The 26699-nt window shown below is 35.4% G+C and overlaps 1 long non-coding RNA gene across 1 annotated transcript; it reads left to right on the forward strand.

Annotated features, from left to right (window-relative positions):
* Positions 1-22774: 22774 nt before the first annotated feature.
* On the forward strand, positions 22775-24961 carry LOC130012255 (uncharacterized). Its single transcript, XR_008787644.1, has 3 exons — positions 22775-23390; positions 23874-24024; positions 24344-24961. It is a non-coding gene; the product is annotated as an uncharacterized LOC130012255 (long non-coding RNA).
* Positions 24962-26699: the final 1738 nt, after the last annotated feature.

Here is a 26699-nt window from a genome sequence, read left to right on the forward strand (position 1 = left end):
AAGTAAAAAAAAAATGGCAATCTTGCGAAAAAAGTGATTACTACGCCAAATACCACCTAATCAAAACAACTAAAGTGTCATTGGATAGTTCGAACAATAGACGATCTTATGACATCTAAATGGTAAAAATTCGCGAGTTATTCAATATATAATGGAACGCTGAAAATCTATTATTTTCTTTTTTGAGCCTATTCAGACACTTTTATTTCGAAAACTTCTCTTATTTCCTTTCTTAAACTTATGTTACTTAGAGTCCTAACTAACGGTGGTCTATGGTGTGAATCCAAATTTAAAAGCCTAAATATCGTATAAATGGTCCAAAAGGGCCACAATCTTTGAAAAAAAGTCGAAAAATCGTTATATCTGTAAATCTGCTTCTAATGGTATAATGTCCAATGGATCTTTCTGAAACTTCTGGTACAGGAAGTTAAGTTCCCATACCACTTGTTAAATCTATCCCTTTAATTATCCGTAAACAGAAAGTAGTCAAAAAAATATTCGATATTTTAAAAAAAAAGACAATAAAAAAAAAACGGTGCTCTTGCAACAATCGGGATTTCACCGTCGGGTGTGACCGGATCAAAACATCTAAAGTATCGTTTGATAGCTCGATAAATGGGCTATTGTATGACACATTTCCTGTCTGATTCCTGAAAGCCGGTTCAGTGCTGCTTGCAGGTCTAGTTATTATTTTTTTCCGCGGGAGCCTATTTCTCCATGATCGGAAACAGATATCGATCTGGAACCAAATTTTCTATTGGGAAACCATGTGGTGGCTAATCCTTAAAACAATTTTGAAACTTCTGCACATACCGGAAGTGACCGAATTTTGTGCGGTGCATAAAAATTAAAAAACGTCTGTAGCTTCGTCAATTCTGTACCTATTTTCATACAAATGACATTTTCAGAAACCCTGAGTCTTTTCTCGGACGATAGCACTTGAAAATTTCGAAACTTCGTTGCTGACTTCTAGCGTTCGAAAAATGAAAAAATTTTGTTATTTTTCAAAATTTTCAAATTTGACCTGCATTTTTGGATACCTGAAGACCATCTGATACCAGAAATATAAGTTTCATTCCGAGTTATCGCCCTTTATTTTTCGATTTTCTTCGAATTTTCTGCCCATTTCCCAACCCTTATATTTTTTGGAAAGGATAAATCGACAGTTCTGAAAATCCTGGAACATAAAGCTATATAGCCAGACCGCTGCATAAAGCAATTTCAAAAACGATCCGGAAACCGGAAGTAGTCGAAATAATGATAGATATTTCGAAAAAAACGCAAAAAATGGGTGTTTTGGGGGAAAACTTGATTTCTCCGTCCAGTATCAATGGATTAAACGAATTAAGCTTTCGTTGAGTGGCCCGAGGAATGGACTGTCGTATGATGCCCAATTTATACGGATACTATGACCAAGCAGCAAAATATGACAAGCTGAAAATCAAGTATTTTCTGATTTGGGGTGTATTTGGGCGCCTGTATCTCGAAATCTTAACCGCAACTTTTTTTTTAACTTTCTCTATCGAGAGTCCATTCGATAGTCTTGTGAATTATGCCATCCAATAAGAATTTGAAATGTCTGGAATACGATAAAAAAAAAAAAAAGGGACTGAAAATCGAAAAAAGTCGAAAAATCGTGAAATTTTGGAAAATGCTCTATTACTTTATTATTTAAACAAATTTTTACAAAAAGATTACAGATTCGGATAGCTGACCTAATTACGATTCTAACGATGTATAATATGTATTGAGTTATTGAAATTTAATTTTAGATATTTTGACATTTTTGCATTTTTGGCACCTTTGAACATAGGATTTCTCAGGGTCATTTAATCTGATCACATAATGTAATATATCATTACAGAGCCCTGCCGCTATTTAATTGCCCAAACTGGTTATTAAAAATACGCCGACAATAATCTCCATACCGGAAGTATTCAAAAAATGAAAAAAACAGGTTACCGGATCAAAAGAAGTAAAGTCTCTTTGGATAACCCCATTAATGGACTAATATATGGTACGATTTCGATGGTTAGAAAATAAATTGTGGTACGCCGAAAATCTAGTATTTTCCGTTTTTGGAGCCTTTTTAGACGTCTTTTTTTCGAAAACGACAACTCCGATTTTTCTGAAACTTTTTTAACGCAGAGTCCTATGGGTGGGCTATGGCGTGAGTCCAACAATAAAAGCATTGAAATAACATAAGTTGTCCAAAAAGAGCCTCAATCTTGGAAAAAAGTTGAAAAATCCTTAGATTACTGAAAATGATCTTCTAATTTTCTTTCTTTGGAAAACAGCTGAATGGATTATTCTGAAACTTCTTGTACAGAAGGTAAGTTAAAATCAACTTGACAACTTCTTGAATAGTTGCACGATTTTCATGAAATTCAGTATGTAAGTAGATCTTACCGATACAACTTGAAAAATGTCATTAGAAATTTTCTGTATTATCTCCCCTTGATGAAATTAAGGATCAAAGTTTTAAAAAAAATCGACGAAATATAGGTCCGATTGCTTTGAAATTGTATTTCTTTACTAGTTATGACACTACTGATTCGTACACAAAAAATGGAGTTTGTAGCCCAAACCGGAAGTCCCACCATCTTGAAATGTGAAATATCGCTAAGGCTTTTTTGATATTTTACTTATAGACAAGGGGATTATATTTTCCAAATCCTTGAAGGAAAGCCCATAAAATGTAGGCAGTAGAATTTTGATTTATGTCAAATGATGGACGCCATTTTGAATTGAAAATGAAAAATAGTGAAAAATCCACATTAATGGGCTTGAAAACATACACAATTGGTCGTGACTTAGAGAATGTGTCTCCTATTACCGCAATTATTACATTTCAGGATAGCCTGGATCATGGTCGAATGTTTGGTATTTGAATATTTCAAAAATTCGAATTTCTCCTCTGATGTTTTCAGTGCCGACAAGGTTGTTTTCGAGTTCAGCTGGTTTTGATTTCGCGCATGCGCTACACAGGAACCGGTGATACCTGCATTCGTTCAAGTCGTTTGTTCTTGTCACCTGCCTTTCGTCAATTTACGGCTTCCATGAGGGGAAAAAAGTGGAATTTCGCCGTGACACCGGCACCGATTGTCCGAAAACCATGAAATTTGGACACAATACGCCCATTACCACCCCGGACTCCATGCCTTACTCCTATTTTGATCCGATTAAAAAAAAGAGTTTTAGCAAAAAAACGATTTTCGGAATTTAATATTGGTTTTAAGCCTGTAATACCCAGCATATCAGATATGCACACCTACATGATATACATATTATTATAATCCCTATGAAATATTTTAATTATTTACTACTATAATATGAATTATCACTTATTCCCCGTTAAATAAATATCGGTCACCCGGTGCAGCTGTACAACTTCAAGGACCCTGGCCTCAAGTCAATTTACGGCTTCCATGGGGGGAAAAAAGTGGAATAACGCCGTGACACCGGCACCGATTGTCCGAAAACCATGACATTTGGACTCAATACGCCCATTACGACCCCGGACTCTGTGCCTTACTCCCATTTTGATCCGATTAAAAAAAAAAGAGTTTTAGCAAAAAACCGATTTTCGGAATTTAATATTCGTTTTAATTAATTTTGAAATTGCAAATGCAAAGAGATTTTATCGCCTCTTCCGTATGTGATAGGTATTGGTACTATACACATTATCCTTAAAAGACAATTTTTTTAAATGACCGTAACGATGTATCGACACTAGAAACCGAAATCGCCTATTTTGACCTTTTTTGACTGCTGAGGCATCCTTCCGATGGTCCAAATCTCTGGAATTTCTAGCGGTTGGCTGCGCCGCGATGATATTTATCACATATTAAATTGAGAAAATCCTCAGATATCAAGAACAATAAAAATTCGATAAAATACGGCAATTTTTTAAGCAAAAAACCTTTGATTGTTGGTGGGGGGGGGGGTGAATTTATTTTGAACGTTCTCGGAATCCAACACTCTATTTTTAATATGTGATAGCTAGAATCCCAAGGTACATTCTGTGCAAATTTGAATGCAATCGGAGCACAGGAACGTTGCCTGGGCAGAGCAAATCAACCCGGTCGCGAAAATTTGCTCATTCTTCAAAGTGATTATCATATTGTGTTATGATCGCCATGTTAGATCAATCTGAGTCCCTGATCCACCGTCACCTACCAAACCACTCCGAAATCCCAAAGTCGACCGTAATTTCTTTTCACTTCGCGCATGCGCCACGCTGGAACCAAAGGTACGTTGACTACCAAATTCCGGCGAGGAACTTTTCACGTTGGTACCTAGGTGCACTGAAAACTTCAAGGCGATACCTGCATTCGTTCAGGTCGTTTGTTCTTGACACGGTTCCTGCCGTTCGTTTTTTTCCGCCATTTACGGCTTCTGTAACGGCGAAAAAAGTGGAATTTCGCCACGACACCGGCACCGATTGTCCCAAAACCATGAAATTTTTACACAATACGCCCATTACCACTCTGTGACTTACTCCCATTTTGATCAGATTAAAAAAAAAGGAGTTTCAGCAAAAAATAAACAACCGATTTTCGGAATTTAAATTTGGTTTTAATTAATTTTGAAATTCCAAATGCAAAGGGATCTTATCGCCTCTTCCGTATGTGATTGCTATTAGTACTATAAACATTATCCGAAATCGACTATTTTGACTTTATCATACATTAAATATTATATGCCATCGGTTAATTTTTATACGCCCACATTGAAATGTGGTCGTATATTGTCGTCGCCGCCGCCGTCCGGCCAGCTAAAGTTAATATCCGATTACTTTAAATTTATACACAGTGTCTAGAGGCTAAATTCAATATCCGATTGACTTTAAATTTATACACAGTGTTTAAGGTCATGAGATGAAGAAGCCAATTGATTTTCAGCGATTTCCGATAACTACAGTCAGAGTTATGGCCCTTCATCACTTAAAAAAAATCTTGTGGATGCTCTAGAGGCCAAAGTTAATGTCCGATTGACTTTAAATTTATACACAGTGGTTAAGGTCATGAGACGAAGTAGGCGATTGATTTTCAGCGATATCTGATATTTACTGCCAGAGTTGTGGCCCCGGATCACTTCAAAATATCTTGTGGACGCTCTAGAGGCCAAAGTTAATATCCGATTGACTTTAAATTTATGCGCAGTGTTTAAGGTCGTGACACGAAGATGCCTACAGTATTGATGTTCAGCGATATCTGATATTTACTGCCATTTTCGATAATTACCGTCAGAGTTATTGCCCTTGATCACTTTAAAAAATCTTGTGGACGCTCTAGAGGCTAAATTCAATATCCGATTGACTTTAAATTTATACAGTGTTTAAGGTCATGAGATGAAGAAGCCAATTGATTTTCAGCGATTTCCGATTGAATCCTTTGAAAATCACACCTAACTCTAAAACTAAAGGCAAGAAACTGGCCGGTTTACATTGAAGCACAACTAATTCCTGTCCTGCGTAGTCTGTATATAATATACGGTTTTCTAAATATGCCTTGGATGGTAGCCACAAGTCGACAATTTTTGTTTTGTATTTTTCCCATTGTGTTCATAAGGTAAATGTAATTTTTCAGATACCTGATGACATTTATACTTATTGTTTCAATAGATTCTAATAACCCCCTTTGCAGTTAATATGAAAGCTTTCATATCTGCTATGCAGATCTAGTTATTAAGCTTTCATATTACATATGAAAGCTTATTGTTTCTGTTAAGATTATTATTAAGCTTTCATATTACATATGAAAGCTTATTGTTTCTGTTAAGATTATTATTGTTATTTTTTTTTTGTGTTTTGTCCACAAATCGGATTTCTCAGAATCTAACCATAGGATCGTTCTGAAACTTTTACCTATCCCCCCAAAAATGGGTGGTGGCTGTTGATTAAATATATTTTCAAAACGTTTTACGAATCCGAAATCACCGAATTTTACGAAGGAATGCATTTGACCTACAATGCTGTAACTCTGTGACTATTTGACCTATTTTACTAATTCTTTTTTCTTTGAGTATCTTGAAACATTTACTTCAAATCTGCAATTTCGGATTTTGGCATTTCGAAAATTCGTCGCTGTCATTTCGAACCGGAAGTTATTACCAATTTGACAACTTCTTTAATAGTTGTGCGATTTTCGTGAAATTTAGAATGTTAGTAGATCTTGCCAATGCGACTTCAATGATGTCCTTGGAAATTTTCTAAATTATCTCCCCTTGGTGAAATTAAGGATCAAAGTTTTCAAAAAAATCGTCGAAATATAGGTCAGAATGACCTAAAAAAAAAATTCGATACTAGACAAGTAATTACTGATTCGTACACAAAATATGGAGTTTGTCGATCGAACCGGAAGTGCCACCATCTTTAAACGTGAAAAATCAAAAAGGCTTTTTTGCTATTTTACTTATAGACTCGGGCGTCATATTTTCGGAATCCTGGAAGGAATACCTAAAAATCTATCGGATCAGAATTTTGATTTCGGTCACGTGATGGTCACCATTTTGAATTGAAAATGAAAAATAGAAGCAATTTGAAGGGCCGGGACTTTGGAACACAAGAACTCTCCTTCTAATTAAGCTAGAATGTTCAAACTTGGTGTAGGCGTTCACTAGGTCAATGTCATGATTGAGTTCAAAGATGAGCATTTTTTGCCTAGGGTAAGCAGAGATAAGCAAGCTGATTTGTTGATTCTTTAGGGCACGATGACATTGGTTATAATGAATGGAGGGCGATGAAACTCTTGTCAATCGAGAGGCTAATAGCTGGCCTGTTGTGTGAAATCATTGTATCATTTTTTATTCGAATTTCTCCTTTGATGTTTTCCGTGCCGACAAGGTTGTTTTCGAGTTTAGCTGGATTTGACTTCGCGCATGCGCTACGCTGGAACCAAATGTACCATGAGTACTAAATTCCGGCGAGCAACTTTTCACGTTGGTACCTAGGTACCCTGAAAATTTCAAGGTGATACCTGCATTCGTTCATGTCGTTTGTTCTTGTCACCTGCCTTTCGTCGTTTTTTTTTTAAGTCAATTTACGGCTTCCATGAGGGGAAAAAAGTGGAATTTCGCCGTGACACCGGCACCGATTGTCCGAAAACCATGAAATTTGGACACAATACGTCCATTACCACCCCGGACTCTGTGCCTTACCCCCATTTTGATCCCATTAAAAAAAAAGAGTTTTAGCAAAAAAACGATTTTCGGAATTTAATATTGGTTTTAACCCTGTACCCAGACAAGATATAGATATTATTATAATCCCTATGAAATATTTTAATTATTTACTGCTATAATATGAATTATCACTTATTCCCCGTTAAATAAATATCGGTCACCGGGTGCAGCTGTACAACTTCAAGGACCCTGGCTTCAAGTCAATTTACGGCTTCCATGAGGGGAAAAAAGTGGAATTTCGCCGTGACACCGGCACCGATTGTCCGAAAACCATGAAATTTGGACACAATACGCCCATTACCACCCCGGACTCTGTGCCTTAGTCCCATTTTGATCCGATTAAAAAAAAAAAAGTTTTAGCAAAAAAACGATTTTCGGAATTTAATATTGGTTTTAATTAATTTTGAAATTGCAAATGCAAAGAGATTTTATCGCCTCTTCCGTATGTGATAGGTACTGGTACTATACACATTATCCTTAAAAGACAATTTTTTAAAATGACCGTAACGATGTATCGACACTAGAAACCGAAATCGCCTATTTTGACCTTTTTTGACTGCTGAGGCATCCAAATCTCTGGAATTTCTAGCGGTTGGCTGCGCCGCGATGATATTTATCACATACTAAATTGAGAAAAATCCTCAGATATCAAGAACAATAAAAATTCGATAAAATACGGCAATTTTTTAAGCAAAAAACCTTTGATTGTTGGGGGCGGGTTTTGAATTTATTTTGAACGTTCTCGGAATCCAACACTCTTCTATTTTTAATATGTGATAGCTAGAATCCCAAGGTACATTCTGTGCATATTTGAAGGCAATCGGAGCACAGGAACGTTGCCTGGGCAGAGCAAATCAAAGGCTTCTTCGTCTTATGACCTTAAACACTGCGTATAAATTTAAAGTCAATCGGATATTAACAGCAAAAGGGGGGCGACGACAATATACGACCACATTTCAATGTGGGCCTATAAAAAGTAAATCATTGCCAATAGAAAAGACCCACCTTTCCCCCAACAACAACCATGTAATGCACTAGCTATAATGGGGATTTTTCTGGAACACAGCGAAATGGGTCTTTTAAAATGTTCACAAGTGTATCACAAGGAGGGTTTGCTTCTTCTCTATGGGACACCCGATACCACTTCTCAACGAGGAATTCAGTCACACAGCCAACACCATTTTGTATGTTTGTGTAATCTTTATTCAGTATAAATCAAGTAATACAAATAAAAAAATACTTGGATTGATGAAAACATAATTTTTGAGAGTTATTCATACATGTAGCATAATTGTTCTTATTTAAAAAATGTACATGATTACATGTTTGTCATAAACAACATTAAATAAACAATCATGTTTCTTCACGATAACAGTAACAGTATAACAATTGTATGAAATATATTTTCCTTTATTTTTTTTTATTTTTAGAAAGGCCACTTCCTTGGTTTAAAATATATCATAAATTGTAGTTATCTAACATATACTTCCATGTATGTTTATCTAACAGATTACCACGTCGCCTTATCTAACAGAGAGTAAATGGTATACAATATCAAATTATAATCTACCAGCATTACTTGTTTCAGTAATTTAATCGTGTGTTATTCTTGTATTTAAGTGAGAAGAGTGAATAAACTATCATGGGTTGAAACAAATATATTGGAGTAGAAATAAACATTGTATATTGGTTTGCAAATAAATAATTGGTACAGATAATGCAATGTCATACAACATACTTTTTGGATTCGGTACAAATACAACCTTTTTATCATCAATGAAAATAATGTGATTTCAAAGTAACGATGAATAAAAAAACATTGCTTATATAAAGTACATGTAATTGGGTTCATTTAATTCACTTTGTATCTATAATATACATGTAGTATTAAACAATAAATATATTGATTAATGCCAATTCTATACAAATCTCATAGTTGTATTCATGTTTTCTTTACCATAACAAGAAACAGTACAACAGATTTAGTAACAATATATTCCTTTCTACATCCGTCAGAGTGGTTGATGATTCATAGATTCTAATAACCCCTTTTGAAGTTTATATGAAAGCTTTGATATCTGCTATGCAGATCTAGTTGTTATTTTTTTTTTTGTGTTTTGTCCACAAATCGGATTTCTCAGAATCTAACCATAGGATCGTTCTGAAACTTTTACCTATCCCCTCAAAAATGGGTGGTGGCTGTTGATTAAATATATTTTCAAAACGTTTTACGAATCCGAAATCACCAAATTTTACGAAGGAATGCATTTGACCTACAATGCTGTAACTTTGTGACTATTTGACCTATTTTACTAATTCTTTTTTCTTTGAGTATCTTGAAACATTTACTTCAAATCTGCAATTTCGGATTTTGGCATTTCGAAAATTCGTCGCTGTCATTTCGAACCGGAAGTTATTACCAATTTGACAACTTCTTTAATAGTTGTGCGATTTTCGTGAAATTTAGAATGTTAGTAGATCTTGCCAATGCGACTTCAATGATGTCCTTGGAAATTTTCTAAATTATCTCCCCTTGGTGAAATTAAGGATCAAAGTTTTAAAAAAAATCGTCGAAATATAGGTCAGAATGACCTAAAAAAAAAATTCGATACTAGACAAGTAATTACTGATTCGTACACAAAATATGGAGTTTGTCGATCGAACCGGAAGTGCCACCATCTTTAAACGTGAAAAATCAAAAAGGCTTTTTTGCTATTTTACTTACAGACTCGGGCGTCATATTTTCGGAATCCTGGAAGGAATGCCTAAAAATCTATCGGATCAGAATTTTGATCTCGGTCTCGTGATGGTCACCATTTTGAATTGAAAATGAAAAATAGAAGCAATTTGAAGGGCCGGGACTTTGGAACACAAGAACTCTCCTTCTAATTAAGCTAGAATGTTCAAACTTGGTGTAGGCGTTCACTAGGTCAATGTCATGATTGAGTTCAAAGATGAGCATTTTTTGCCTAGGGTAAGCAGAGATAAGCAAGCTGATTTGTTGATTCTTTAGGGCACGATGACATTGGTTATAATGAATGGAGGGCGATGAAACTCTTGTCAATCGAGAGGCTAATAGCTGGCCTGTTGTGTGAAATCATTGTATCATTTTTTATTCGAATTTCTCCTTTGATGTTTTCCGTGCCGACAAGGTTGTTTTCGAGTTTAGCTGGATTTGACTTCGCGCATGCGCTACGCTGGAACCAAAGGTACCATGAGTACTAAATTCCGGCGAGCAACTTTTGACGTTGGTACCTAGGTACCCTGAAAATTTCAAGGTGATACCTGCATTCGTTCATGTCGTTTGTTCTTGTCACCTGCCTTTCGTCGTTTTTTTTTTAAGTCAATTTACGGCTTCCATGAGGGGAAAAAAGTGGAATTTCGCCGTGACACCGGCACCGATTGTCCGAAAACCATGAAATTTGGACACAATACGTCCATTACCACCCCGGACTCTGTGCCTTACCCCCATTTTGATCCCATTAAAAAAAAAGAGTTTTAGCAAAAAAACTATTTCGGAATTTAATATTGGTTTTAACCCTGTACCCAGACAAGATATAGATATTATTATAATCCCTATGAAATATTTTAATTATTTACTGCTATAATATGAATTATCACTTATTCCCCGTTAAATAAATATCGGTCACCGGGTGCAGCTGTACAACTTCAAGGACCCTGGCTTCAAGTCAATTTACGGCTTCCATGAGGGGAAAAAAGTGGAATTTCGCCGTGACACCGGCACCGATTGTCCGAAAACCATGAAATTTGGACACAATACGCCCATTACCACCCCGGACTCTGTGCCTTACTCCCATTTTGATCCGATTAAAAAAAAAAAAGTTTTAGCAAAAAAACGATTTTCGGAATTTAATATTGGTTTTAATTAATTTTGAAATTGCAAATGCAAAGAGATTTTATCGCCTCTTCCGTATGTGATAGGTACTGGTACTATACACATTATCCTTAAAAGACAATTTTTTAAAATGACCGTAACGATGTATCGACACTAGAAACCGAAATCGCCTATTTTGACCTTTTTTGACTGCTGAGGCATCCAAATCTCTGGAATTTCTAGCGGTTGGCTGCGCCGCGATGATATTTATCACATACTAAATTGAGAAAAATCCTCAGATATCAAGAACAATAAAAATTCGATAAAATACGGCAATTTTTTAAGCAAAAAACCTTTGATTGTTGGGGGCGGGTTTTGAATTTATTTTGAACGTTCTCGGAATCCAACACTCTTCTATTTTTAATATGTGATAGCTAGAATCCCAAGGTACATTCTGTGCATATTTGAAGGCAATCGGAGCACAGGAACGTTGCCTGGGCAGAGCAAATCAAAGGCTTCTTCGTCTTATGACCTTAAACACTGCGTATAAATTTAAAGTCAATCGGATATTAACAGCAAAAGGGGGGCGACGACAATATACGACCACATTTCAATGTGGGCCTATAAAAAGTAAATCATTGCCAATAGAAAAGACCCACCTTTCCCCCAACAACAACCATGTAATGCACTAGCTATAATGGGGATTTTTCTGGAACACAGCGAAATGGGTCTTTTAAAATGTTCACAAGTGTATCACAAGGAGGGTTTGCTTCTTCTCTATGGGACACCCGATACCACTTCTCAACGAGGAATTCAGTCACACAGCCAACACCATTTTGTATGTTTGTGTAATCTTTATTCAGTATAAATCAAGTAATACAAATAAAAAAATACTTGGATTGATGAAAACATAATTTTTGAGAGTTATTCATACATGTAGCATAATTGTTCTTATTTAAAAAATGTACATGATTACATGTTTGTCATAAACAACATTAAATAAACAATCATGTTTCTTCACGATAACAGTAACAGTATAACAATTGTATGAAATATATTTTCCTTTATTTTTTTTTATTTTTAGAAAGGCCACTTCCTTGGTTTAAAATATATCATAAATTGTAGTTATCTAACATATACTTCCATGTATGTTCATCTAACAGATTACCACGTCGCCTTATCTAACAGAGAGTAAATGGTATACAATATCAAATTATAATCTACCAGCATTACTTGTTTCAGTAATTTAATCGTGTGTTATTCTTGTATTTAAGTGAGAAGAGTGAATAAACTATCATGGGTTGAAACAAATATATTGGAGTAGAAATAAACATTGTATATTGGTTTGCAAATAAATAATTGGTACAGATAATGCAATGTCATACAACATACTTTTTGGATTCGGTACAAATACAACCTTTTTATCATCAATGAAAATAATGTGATTTCAAAGTAACGATGAATAAAAAAACATTGCTTATATAAAGTACATGTAATTGGGTTCATTTAATTCACTTTGTATATATAATATACATGTAGTATTAAACAATAAATATATTGATTAATGCCAATTCTATACAAATCTCATAGTTGTATTCATGTTTTCTTTACCATAACAAGAAACAGTACAACAGATTTAGTAACAATATATTCCTTTCTACATCCGTCAGAGTGGTTGATGATTCATAGATTCTAATAACCCCTTTTGAAGTTTATATGAAAGCTTTGATATCTGCTATGCAGATCTAGTTTTTTTTTGTGTTTTGTCCACAAATCGGATTTCTCAGAATCTAACCATAGGATCGTTCTGAAACTTTTACCTATCCCCCCAAAAATGGGTGGTGGCTGTTGATTAAATATATTTTCAAAACGTTTTACGAATCCGAAATCACCGAATTTTACGAAGGAATGCATTTGACCTACAATGCTGTAACTTTGTGACTATTTGACCTATTTTACTAATTCTTTTTTCTTTGAGTATCTTGAAACATTTACTTCAAATCTGCAATTTCGGATTTTGGCATTTCGAAAATTCGTCGCTGTCATTTCGAACCGGAAGTTATTACCAATTTGACAACTTCTTTAATAGTTGTGCGATTTTCGTGAAATTTAGAATGTTAGTAGATCTTGCCAATGCGACTTCAATGATGTCCTTGGAAATTTTCTAAATTATCTCCCCTTGGTGAAATTAAGGATCAAAGTTTTTTTTTAAAAATCGTCGAAATATAGGTCAGAATGACCTAAAAAAAAAAATTCGATACTAGACAAGTAATTACTGATTCGTACACAAAATATGGAGTTTGTCGATCGAACCGGAAGTGCCACCATCTTTAAACGTGAAAAATCCAAAAGGCTTTTTTTCTATTTTACTTACAGACTCGGGCGTCATATTTTCGGAATCCTGGAAGGAATGCCTAAAAATCTATCGGATCAGAATTTTGATTTCGGTCACGTGATGGTCACCATTTTGAATTGAAAATGAAAAATAGAAGCAATTTGAAGGGCCGGGACTTTGGAACACAAGAACTCTCCTTCTAATTAAGCTAGAATGTTCAAACTTGGTGTAGGCGTTCACTAGGTCAATGTCATGATTGAGTTCAAAGATGAGCATTTTTTGCCTAGGGTAAGCAGAGATAAGCAAGCTGATTTGTTGATTCTTTAGGGCACGATGACATTGGTTATAATGAATGGAGGGCGATGAAACTCTTGTCAATCGAGAGGCTAATAGCTGGCCTGTTGTGTGAAATCATTGTATCATTTTTTGAAAATGTCCGGGGTAGCCGAAAAAAGGAGATCGAAATCCAAAAAGTCGTATTTTTACGATTTGGGGCATTTTTAGAGGTCGTGTAAAGTAAAATAAAGCATGCATATACATATATCATTGATATTAAATATATCATATAAAAAACTAAACAATGAATCAGCTGTCATTGACAGATTTTATATTATAAGCATGGTCAGTGGAAGGTCAGCGTATTGTCTAACTTGAACTCACTGACTCCGTAACATTATTGTGGGTATGGTATAAGCTGAATTTGATGAGATGCACATATCTCGTATGACTATTTGGTACTTACAGTGTTAGACTTTGTCGTAACGTTACGGTCTCCATTCATCAAATCGTCGTTGGGGCTATAATACGATTTTGAATCAAGTTATTTATCACTGAGGGACTCAAAATTAGGTTTGATGTAGCTCTGCTCATTTACAGTGGCGAATTTAACGGGCTCATGGGTTCCAGCTCCCTCCTCTAGAAATTTCACAGCACCCGCATGGATTGTGGCTAATTTTGTGGCAGAATTTTATTTTTCTGGGGGAGGTATTTCTAAATGGCTCCGACACAAGTGCCTGAAATGCCATGAAATCACGTTTTCGGCCTCCAATTAAAATTTCTTAGCGGGAGAACCCCCTGACCCGACCCCCTTGCGGGGCTTCACGGTCGGTATCAGCCCCCCTCCCCACCACCATGGTTAATCCGGCGTTGATGTTCCCTCTTGTGCAGTTCGGGTAATGAGGTCGAGCGTATATTGTATAGGGGATATTAAACAAGCAAACAGTATGGCTGATGTCTCCCGCCAAAACCCCAAAGTAAAAGATGACACATTAATTAATCGCACTTTCATATTTTTTTCAAAAGTATCGAGCAATTAAACTATACTGTAAATTTCATCACTCTCTGTCAGATAGAAATCAAGGTTATCTTGTCCCAAAGCATCGACCAATGAAATTGCCAAGCTGTAGCTCAAAATGTTCAGTCAAGACCTGATGAACATCTACACCAAGTTTAAACATTCTAGCTCAATTAAAAGCTGGGTTGTTATGTTCCAGTACTTCATTATAACCAAAGTTATCATACCCCAAAGCATCAACCAATTCAAAGTCCCGGCCAATCAAGTTGCTTTGCTTATCCTGACTAAGAGAATGCTCATTGTCGAACTTGGTCAAGGTAATATGGTCAAGGTACTAATGTAATGAAACTATACACAAAGTTTCATCAAATTGCTTATCTCTGCTTACCCATTTTAATAGTCCCCTGCCAATCGAAAAGCCCCCCGACCCACCCACTCCACTCCCGTGTAATACATTAGGTTATAATTGTGTTACAAACGTATCACAAGGAGCATTTGAATATTCTCTCTGAGGCATCTGATACCACTTGTCATTGAGGTGTTCACACAACCAACTCATTTTTGTTTGTTTGTGTTATCTTTATTCAGTATAAATCAACTAATACAAATGAAAAAAAGTACTTGGTTTAATGAGATTATCTTTTGAGAGTTGGTCATACAGGTATCACTAATCATAATTGCTCTTAACTTCAAATATATACACGATTATGTGTATTCTAAATATCAAATAAAACAATGATGATTTCTTTACAATAGCAGTACAACAAATTTATTCGCAATATTTTCCTTTGATCAGTTGATCAAAAACCTGATTATATTTACAATATATTCTAGGTCTTTGCTCTTTATTCCATTGGTTCAAAATATGATAAAAGAGGCTTATCAAAAAGTTTATATCATGTAGTCTTATATAACAAATAGAACAATGACATACAAGATGTTTCAAATCATAATCTATTTGCATTATTTATTTCAATAATTTGACCTGTGATATTCATGTATAAAGCAAAATAGTAAACATTGAATTTCATTCACTTTTATGTATAATATAGTATTAAACCGGTTAATTATTGTATACAACATTTATTTAATTTCATAGCAACATTTTATACTATTGTATTCATTGTAGTTTTTTGTCATTATTAGCCCAGTCCGTGCATAGTATTATGATGTGAAATCCCATTTCATTTCAATTATAATAGTCTTCATCTAGAAACAATATTACTATTTATATTGGTATGTTACTACCAAGATATAACAATAAAATTAGCAAAAGTATGTATAAATTAATAAAGTTCTCTTTAGTATCTTTCATGAATAGTCAATTGTTCAATACCATTATTTCTCTTCACCTCATGCAAATAAATTGAAATGGGATTTAATGTTCAACTGTTTTACTTCAAAACTTACATAAATCATTTGGTGATAAAGAAACATACATTTCTAGTATTTTTTTAACATAGTGTACTATACTATGCATCATTATATAGAAGACATATGAATGAATAAACAAAAATATGGCAAAATGAACAACATGAGAATGATTGTAGAAGTATAAGAACAAAGCAATTGTTTAATATTAAAAATATTTGATTTTCTTCTATTTTAAAGTTACATCCTTTACATTTGTATTTATACATTGTATGCAAAACATAATTGGTCGTGACTTAGAGAATGTGTCTCCTATTACCAAAATTATTACATTTCAGGATAGCCTGGATCATGGTCGAATGTTTTGTATTTGAATATTTCACAAATTCGAATTTTTCCTTTGATGTTTTCCGTGCCGACAAGGTTGTTTTCGAGTTTAGCTGGTTTTGATTTCGCGCATGCGCTACACAGGAACCGTGACACCGGCACCGATTGTCCGAAAACCATGAAATTTGGACACAATACGCCCATTACCACCCCGGACTCTGTGCTTTACCCCCATTTTGATCCCATTAAAAAAAAAAGAGTTTTAGCAAAAAAAACATTTTCGGAATTTAATATTGGTTTTAACTCTGTCATACCCAGACATGATATACATATTATTATAATCCCTATGAAATATTTTAATTATTTACTGCTATAATATGAATTATCACTTATTTCCCGTTAAATAAATATCGGTCACCGGGTGCAGCTGTACAACTTCATGGGACCAACTCTACATTTTCTGAAATGTCAATAAAAGCCCTGGAATGATTTCATTTAAAAAAAATAATCAGAAAGTAAATCTATTTTTATTTATATGCTATTTGTTGCCAGAAAATATATTTTGTTACTAGTCTAATTCAAATTTAAAAATAAACAATATTTTTTCTGAAAATCAATGTCGAAATTTAGTGTATCATATATGATATAATGGGTCTGAGGCATATTTTATTGATATATAGAAATTAATGCAGTGTTCTCCTTATGTGTTAATAGAGTGCCAGAAATGTCTCGAAATTCGGCCATTTGTGTATTTAGTATATCAAGTATATGCGTGTATTACAAAGCTCTGATTTGTGTACACCCCTCCCCCCCCCTCCTCGTGTCACTATAATGTACATATCAATTCTGCTGCCAACCCACCCACGCGAACATGACTAAATTATGAAACATTGTCTAGTCGTTTGTATGTTACGACAAAACGAGGCCAGCGTGGCTCATTTGTGCAGAACGGAAGGCCTTGCAAGGATTAGTGTCTAGTCGTTCGGATGGTACGAAAACCCGAGGTCAAAGTGGTTCCCCGTTGGCAGTGGTGAAGTATGGAAGGCCTAGCAAGGATCTGTGTCTAGTCGTTTCGATGGGATGAAAAACGCCCGTCCCCACGTCCATGGTACAAGGATTAGTTTAAACATATTTTATTGACCGAAGGCCCTCTTTGCGTGCAGTTTTTTAGGTAGGACAAAAAATCGAAATCCTGTGTGCATATTGGCGTGCACGAAAAATAACCCTTTGCATTTGGAATTTTATGCACCCACCCCACCCTCGAACAACGCTTAACATAACATTTTTTTTTTTACCTACATTGTAAAATTTGTTTGATTTCAGATGACTTATCCCCGGTTTTTCACAGTGAAAGATTTTGATGAAACTTGACATGCATGTTTATAACCCAAAGATATGGTTCCTTTCGATATTTGCGCATATCGAATCGTAACTTCATGAATTATGGTCTCTGATTGTAAGAAAAATCACATTATATTTCGCGTGTTCTCTATCTATCTCTCGGAAATGGAATATGGATTACAGGGTGGTGGTGGTGGTGGGGATGAGGTCTTCTATTTGCAATGATTTTTTGACTAGAAAATATACGCTCTAACTCATTACTCAAACTACAGCAAAAAAGCAGGACCGTAAACCCCATTTTATATATTCTTACAATAGCAACGCACTTCGGGATTAACTTAGAAATGGTTCCACTACTGATGTCTTCCGCCTTACTCCTGCCACAGTAGTGGCTTGTCCTACGGAGTTCCTTTCCGCAAGTTTTTTTTAGTCAAATGACTACAAAAAGGTTACTGGCCTATGTATAGCTCCCTTAATTTACACATAAACTGACCTAAAACTGCACTGCACATATAATAAACCAATTCCCATTGAAATAAAGGTGAAGCCGTACCGCATAATTATATGATTTGATGAAACCCAACTGCTACCTGAAGTTTCTCGCCTATCGAAGTTATAATATCCGCCGGTGTCATGGCGGCTCGCACATTATAAGCATCATTGCTTTGGAAATGTAGAACGCATTAACACAAAGAAAAACTGATCGGTAACTAGTTTAGTGGTCCAGTCTTCACTATAATTTGTGATAGAATTACTTATTTAAAAAAAACTGAATGATGTAAAAATAAAAATGGTTGGAGTGCCCAAGTTTAGATTTGTCGTTGATTTCATAAATATGTTAGGATATAGAACGTTAAATACTGTGTGATTCAACATGGCGGCCAAGGGGTTTAATATGATATAAGTACGAAATACATGTACATGTAGTACCAAATGGTTTATATGTATGAGAGTCAAGGTTTGGACTAAATGTCTTGGGGAAGTAGGAGGCGACTAGTATGTGCCTCTCTTTAGTGGACCGATGTGAGATTGCCCATTGTATTAACTGGACGGGTAGGCCTATTCACCTTCAGTTATGTGTCAATGTCAAATAAGCGGCTTCTTATCAACACGGTCGGCTCTGGGCCGGTTTAATTCTACGTATCTCTCGTAGCTGAGAGCAAAAAAGATTTTTTAGCCAAGAGAATATCTTCCGTCAGAGTGGTTGTTGATTCATAGATTCTAATATTATTATTTTTTTATTGGGGGAAGCTAGATCTCAGCAACTTTAAGAGATAAAGGTTTGAAATTTGATTTTCTGTCGGAAAAGTGGTGTGCAGCTACTGCTTAAAGCTATTTCGAAATTTGTTCGCATAGCGGAAATGCGTCAAATCTTTAACGTGCACGAAAATTGAAAATCGGTCATTATTCTCTTAATTCTCAATGGATTCTTCAGATATTTACATTTTTGGATAGCTGGAGACATTTCTGAGCAGATAGCAGTTCAAAACTGTGAAAATTGGAAACTTTGTCGCTCTAATTTTTTTGGTGAAAAATGGAAAATTTTCAAAATTTTCAAAATTTTTTATTTTTGGGAATTTTTAAATTTCAGTTATATTTTTGGATAGCTGACATCAATCCGATTCCAACAATATAAGTTTTTTTCTGAAATATTGACTTTGATTTTTCACTTTTTTTCGCATTTTGGTCAAATCGTAGAGTTCTTATTTTTTTAAAACGGCTCCAACGATTTTTCTGAAACTTCAGGAATATGAAGTCGAAGGACCAGACCAGTCCATGAACTATAAATGAAAATCCCCTAATCACCGGAAGTAGTCAAGAAAGGTATCCAAACTTTGACAAAATTGTGAAAAATGGGTGTCTGCGCGGAAAATGCGATGTATCAACAGTGTTCTTGTCGTTTAGTTAAAGTTTTATATCGTTTAATAGCCAATTGAATTGTCTATCAGATGGTTCTTCAGCAACAAGTTTCTATCAAAAACTAAAAAAGTTATGTGACTTTGAAAAGTAAGGTATTTTGCGATTTCGAGCAAATTTAGACGCATGTTTCTCGGAAACACCCCCAACGATTTTTTTAAAACTTTCTCAGTCGAGAGTCTAATAAGTAGTGTATCTTGTGAACACATTGTACAATTTCTCTAATTGTCATGGGTAGCCGAAAACAGAGATCAAAAATCGAAAACGTCGTATTTTTACGATTTGGAGCATTTTTAGAGGCCTATTTCTCGAAAAGTCAACATAATTCTTTTTAGGAACTTCTTCTACAGAGAGGCCTATCGGTAGGGTTATACATAAAACGATTTTACAATAGTCCCAAATTTCAGGAGTAGCAGAACAAAGGGATCGAAAATTGAACACGGCACCTTTCATTGTTAAGCGAAACATAAGTGGGGGATACAATCTGTACGTTTTGTCAACGTATAGAGCCAATTCAAGAGTGCTTTTATCAGTGATGATATTTGAACTAAAATTATTTCAACTATGAGTGTTTTCTTCTATCCAAAATATGTGTTTAGTGACCCTGTAACAGAAATAGTTGATAGCTGTGTGTAATGATTAGTCTTTGAATTAATATTGTTGCTTCTTTGTCAAATTTATCTTATACCGGTAATCATCTGGACAGAAATCGACGGCTCGCGCTGTTTATAAGAAAGTCCAATTTGTTAAGCGGTTGCAGTAGTATCGTACAGTAGTATCGAATATTGCACCTATGATAAAAGGCATGACGTTGTTTGGGAAAAAACTCTATCTGTATTAGTGACGTCATATCTTTAACGTGCACGAAACCAGAAAATTGACGATATTTCATTGATTTATTTTTTTTTTATTTCAACAATTCGCTTCCGCGTAGGGGTCTTTAGCAGTTGAAGGAAACCGGAGGACCCGGAGAAAACACACGAGTTTAGACATGCGATATACTCCTTGTCACGTTCAACTGGGGAATCGAAACCCAGCCAGTTGACTCAATGACAGACCGTATGATACAGCGCAGTCCCAAAGGCTGTAGCCTACCGTGCAAATTCCAGCCAGCATAATGTATCTATATAAGAAACATTTATTCCTACTGGCGATTTACAAACAGTCCCCAAGGCTAGCCTACCGTGTAATTTCCAGCCAGTATAATGTATCTATTATAAGAGACATTTATTCCTACTGGCGATTTACAAATTTTGCATGAAGAAATTAAATTCATAAGAACAGAAACACGACTAATGCACAGTATCATATTGATTATAAAAGTACAATGTATATATTGGTTACACTATATATGTCACAAAACAACAATCATTAGATAATAATAATTATTTACTAATTATATAAATCATTTTAAGAGGTAGGAGTTATCCGTTGTTTAATTTAACAGTTATATAATTACTTTTCTCGGAAAAGCCGCCAATGATTTCTTTCAAACTTGCTCAATCGAGATTCTACTGGGTAGTGTATTGTGTGAAACCCTTGTACAATTTTTCTAATTGTCATGGGTAGCCGAAAAAAGAGACCGAAAATTGAAAACAGCGTATTTTTACGTGTTGGGGCATGTTTAGGGGTCAATATCTGAGTTATGCTAGAGTGTGGTTTTTTTGTTTTTTTTTTGGGGGGGGGGGGAGTGGTGGGGATAGTCTTTTGTCATATATCTGGCGATCGTGTGACGCCTTTGCGACCGTGAAAGCCTTCGGCATTGCGCGCAATTCCAGTTAGGCTTTCACCTTCGGTGAAAGGCTATTGTTATTACTAAGATTAATATTATTAAGCTTTCATATTACATATGAAAGCTTATTGTTTCTGTTAAGATTATTAAGCTTTCATATTACATATGAAAGCTTATTGTTTCTGTTAAGATTATTATTGTTATTTTTTTTTTGTGTTTTGTCCACAAATCGGATTTCTCAGAATCTAACCATAGGATCGTTCTGAAACTTTTACCTATCCCCTCAAAAATGGGTGGTGGCTGTTGATTAAATATATTTTCAAAACGTTTTACGAATCCGAAATCACCGAATTTTACGAAGGAATGCATTTGACCTACAATGCTGTAACTTTGTGACTATTTGACCTATTTTACTAATTCTTTTTTCTTTGAGTATCTTGAAACATTTACTTCAAATCTGCAATTTCGGATTTTGGCATTTCGAAAATTCGTCGCTGTCATTTCGAACCGGAAGTTATTACCAATTTGACAACTTCTTTAATAGTTGTGCGATTTTCGTGAAATTTAGAATGTTAGTAGATCTTGCCAATGCGACTTGAATGATGTCCTTGGAAATTTTCTAAATTATCTCCCCTTGGTGAAATTAAGGATCAAAGTTTTCAAAAAAATCGTCGAAATATAGGTCAGAATGACCTAAAAAAAAAATTCGATACTAGACAAGTAATTACTGATTCGTACACAAAATATGGAGTTTGTCGATCGAACCGGAAGTGCCACCATCTTTAAACGTGAAAAATCCAAAAGGCTTTTTTTCTATTTTACTTACAGACTCGGGCGTCATATTTTCGGAATCCTGGAAGGAATGCCTAAAAATCTATCGGATCAGAATTTTGATTTCGGTCACGTGATGGTCACCATTTTGAATTGAAAATGAAAAATAGAAGCAATTTGAAGGGCCGGGACTTTGGAACACAAGAACTCTCCTTCTAATTAAGCTAGAATGTGCAAACTTGGTGTAGGCGTTCACTAGGTCAATGTCATGATTGAGTTCAAAGATGAGCATTTTTTGCCTAGGGTAAGCAGAGATAAGCAAGCTGATTTGTTGATTCTTTAGGGCACGGTGACATTGGTTATAATGAATGGAGGGCGATGAAACTCTTGTCAATCGAGAGGCTAATAGCTGGCCTGTTGTGTGAAATCATTGTATCATTTTTTGAAAATGTCCGGGGTAGCCGAAAAAAGGAGATCGAAATCCAAAAAGTCGTATTTTTACGATTTGGGGCATTTTTAGAGGTCGTGTAAAGTAAAATAAAGCATGCATATACATATATTATTGATATTAAATATATCATATAAAAAACTAAACAATGAATCAGCTGTCATTGACAGATTTTATATTATAAGCATGGTCAGTGGAAGGTCAGCGTATTGTCTAACTTGAACTCACTGACTCCGTAACATTATTGTGGGTATGGTATAAGCTGAATTTGATGAGATGCACATATCTCGTATGACTATTTGGTACTTACAGTGTTAGACTTTGTCGTAACGTAAATCAAATTTACGCTGTATTATTCATTACCAAGGATTTAGAAAGGAACGAGAACAATTATTTACAAAATCTCGCTGGGATAAATTCTGTGAATGTGCCCATGAATGGCTAAAACTTGATGGGCGAGCGAAATGGATAGCTGAACAGGCGACTTCGGGTGATATAATCAAACAAGGAATTTATCGACGCGCCAAAAGATACTGGATTTCACCCAACATGTTACAGGCCTTTTACAGACAAATTCCGAATTGGGTCTGCCCGTAATCGTATAGATAAAGAAAAATTAAAATCCCCGGCTATAATCCAACCAGGGAATAGCGGGAGTGTAGACGATCTGGGACCTAGCTCTCCAAACAAATTACGCTCCTGAAGCAAAAAGAAAGAGTAAATCGGTGCTGCCTGTTGTGTGTATTATATGTAAAAAACGTGACAGATTTGTCACTGTTGGAGAAAATAGGAAGAAGGATGTATTAACACAGACTCAGACCCAAATAGGCTCAGGTAGGCCTAATGTTAATATTATGTTACTTACTAAATTTATAATTATTACTAATAAATATTAAATATATTCATCCTACAGTTTTTAATTATTGTGTTGTTGTTTTTGTTGTAAATGGAATCAGAAGTGCTACTGCAATCACTGTAAAATTGTTATGAAGCTAGCCAGTAAAGCCCTTTACCCCATTTGTTGATTTGGCACAGTCATTGGTTAAAGTGTTGCACATTTGCTTGCACAAGGGATGAAACATAGAGAAGTTAACTTGTTTTTTATTTTCTTGGCCCACTTGTAGGTGCCTTGCTAAGACGATCTGTCTCTAGACCATTTCCGCTCACACAAAGGATCTGAACTAAACCGCATGCCAGAGTTGACCAGCCAGGTACATGTACATGTAGGCCTCAAAGTGACATTCCCTCCCCCACCCTTGAGCACAAACAACATTCAACGCTATATGGTGTATAATTTGTTTGCAAATTTGTTTGTAGGCCAACTGTTGAAAGCTGCTGAATTGAAAGAGGATGAAGATATTTTAAGGCATATCAGAGGGCAAGATTGTGTGGCCATTGAGGTCAGATATCACCAAAAATGTTATAGGCAATATACATGTACTGAATTTCTTAGACAGTTATCAGAAAGGTAAATATTTGTGATGTTTTTTTTATTTGTATTCTCCGCCTTCTTGCCACTGGTATTATTCAAATAAAACTGAACCATGGGTGAGTCCTGAAATTACTATGTTTTTGTCCAGTGGACGTTAAACCGCAATTCTCCTCTCTATCTCTCCTTGTACTGCTAATGCCTTCCTGTCTTCATTAGCTGGTTTCTGCATGAAAATAAGATGTTAACCCCTGTGTAAGTGTCTTTTTCCTCTGTTGTACGAAATTAATGAGAGTAAACCAAGCTCCAGAATTTTGTTTTAATTGTGTACATGTATATGTTTATTTATATTTTTCAGCAAAGATGACTAGCCCTCCGTCGAATATTAAACCACATACAATATATTCTGTGAAGATGTCATAAGAGAAAGAATCATAAATGGCCAGCAAAGTTGTCTTGTACAGAGAGAGAGAGAGAGAGAAATGGGGTTTAACGTCCACTCAACACAAACTAGGTCATTTTGGGACTAACATACGGTTTCAATTTTATTTCAATAATTCGCTTGCGCGTATGGGTCTTTAGCAGTGAGAGGAAACCGGAGTGCCCGGAGGAAACCCACGAGGTTGAGAAGACGCCTCTATCTCCATGCCACATACGCTCACACCTGGAATCAAAGCCACAGCCACAAGCCAGAGGTGACCGACCAGCTAGAGGTCGAAGCGCGGCACTCTAGGCCATCCCAACCCCCCTTTCTTGTACAGACCTGTGCATGTGTAGTCAATGTGAAAATGAAAAAAAAACTGTTAAAGAGACCGAATTTGATGTTAATACATTTAGTGACAGTGATGATGATAATGAAGATTAACTTTGATGACATTTGATGTGCAGAGTAACTGTTTAATTTTGATTTTCAATGATTGTTTCACTTTAATAAATAATTTCACAACTGTTCATCCTGTTTTCTAACCTTTCCCTTCATTCCAGCCCAGATACACAATTATTTTTTTTAACTTATATCTACATGTATGTTTGTAATTTGACCATTAATCATATCCGAAATAGTAGTTCACAGCTACATGTACAGTTGTAAAAATACTGTAGTGGCTAATTGAAAGGGAACATGTATGTGGGTTTAGTATGTTTATCTTAGTGGAAAAAAATCATGTGGTTCAATGCTTATAAAGTGCTACTGATCTCCATTATTTCAAAAGCATATCACTCAACTACTGTCAAACATATCCCCTGGCTAGAATATGCTACAAATCGACTCTAGCATGTTCCATACAAGCGATAATTTCTGAGCAAACATCCAACAACCAACCCTAACAGGCCCTTGAGATCCAACAAACAAAATAATTATTGGGCTTGTTTGCCCACACCTGGTCTTATGATTCATACAAGACCTGATAGTCTATCAATTACAGGCATTTGACAGAAAGGGAGATAATTCTTTTTTACCGTTAATGGATTTCCACAATTCTTTATTCACCCATGACATTTGTGTTTTGAGCATTTTTATTTACATCAAAATCTGTCCAATAAACTGTTCATTGCCAAGGATGAAGGCATGAGGTGTTTTACCAACTATTTAATTTTATGTCAACTTCAGAATTGTTAGTACACAAATAGCATTTATTTGACAATTTTGACGAATTTCATCTGGCCCTAAATCAATAAATTGCAAACATTTTGTTTGGAACTCCCATATTTTGTCTTCCTGGCATCATAAGCTTTCCAAAAATGTATAGTTTTTCTTTTATGGAAGACCGTGTAGCGGAGTTGTGTTTCTAAGCTAGCTAGAAATTTTGGCTGCAGGCCTACACCTCCCAAGCTAAATTTCCCTCATGTCATCCTGTATAGCAAAGGCATATGCCTGTCTTAATTAACCCAGTACTAAACACAATTTACTTGTTTAATTTTTCCAGCATTTTTCAGGATAGCTGATGGGATGCGGGTCAAGTTATGCCACTTGTCTATTTAATTATTTACCAGTGAAAAATCGAATTAACTTCACCAAATTTTTACTCATTATAATGATTTTTTTTTTTCTGTTCATATTATTTCTATGACATGTGACAGTGACTGTGAATATGAAAGCTTTAATATCTGCTTAGCAGATCTAGTTATTGTTATTTTTTTTTTGTGTTTTGTCCACAAATCGGATTTCTCAGAATCTAACCATAGGATCGTTCTGAAACTTTTACCTATCCCCCCAAAAATGGGTGGTGGCTGTTGATTAAATATATTTTCAAAACGTTTTACGAATCCGAAATCACCGAATTTTACGAAGGAATGCATTTGACCTACAATGCTGTAACTCTGTGACTATTTGACCTATTTTACTAATTCTTTTTTCTTTGAGTATCTTGAAACATTTACTTCAAATCTGCAATTTCGGATTTTGGCATTTCGAAAATTCGTCGCTGTCATTTCGAACCGGAAGTTATTACCAATTTGACAACTTCTTTAATAGTTGTGCGATTTTCGTGAAATTTAGAATGTTAGTAGATCTTGCCAATGCGACTTCAATGATGTCCTTGGAATTTTTCTAAATTATCTCCCCTTGGTGAAATTAAGGATCAAAGTTTTCAAAAAAATCGACGAAATATAGGTCAGATTGCCTTGAAATTTTTTTTCTGTACTAGCTAAGACAGTACTGTCGAGCAAACCGGAAGTGCCACCATCTCAAAATGTGAAAAGTCCATACGGCTTTT

Source organism: Patella vulgata, chromosome 3, assembly GCF_932274485.2.
Source record: "Patella vulgata chromosome 3, xgPatVulg1.2, whole genome shotgun sequence".
Classification (NCBI taxonomy): domain Eukaryota; kingdom Metazoa; phylum Mollusca; class Gastropoda; family Patellidae; genus Patella; species Patella vulgata.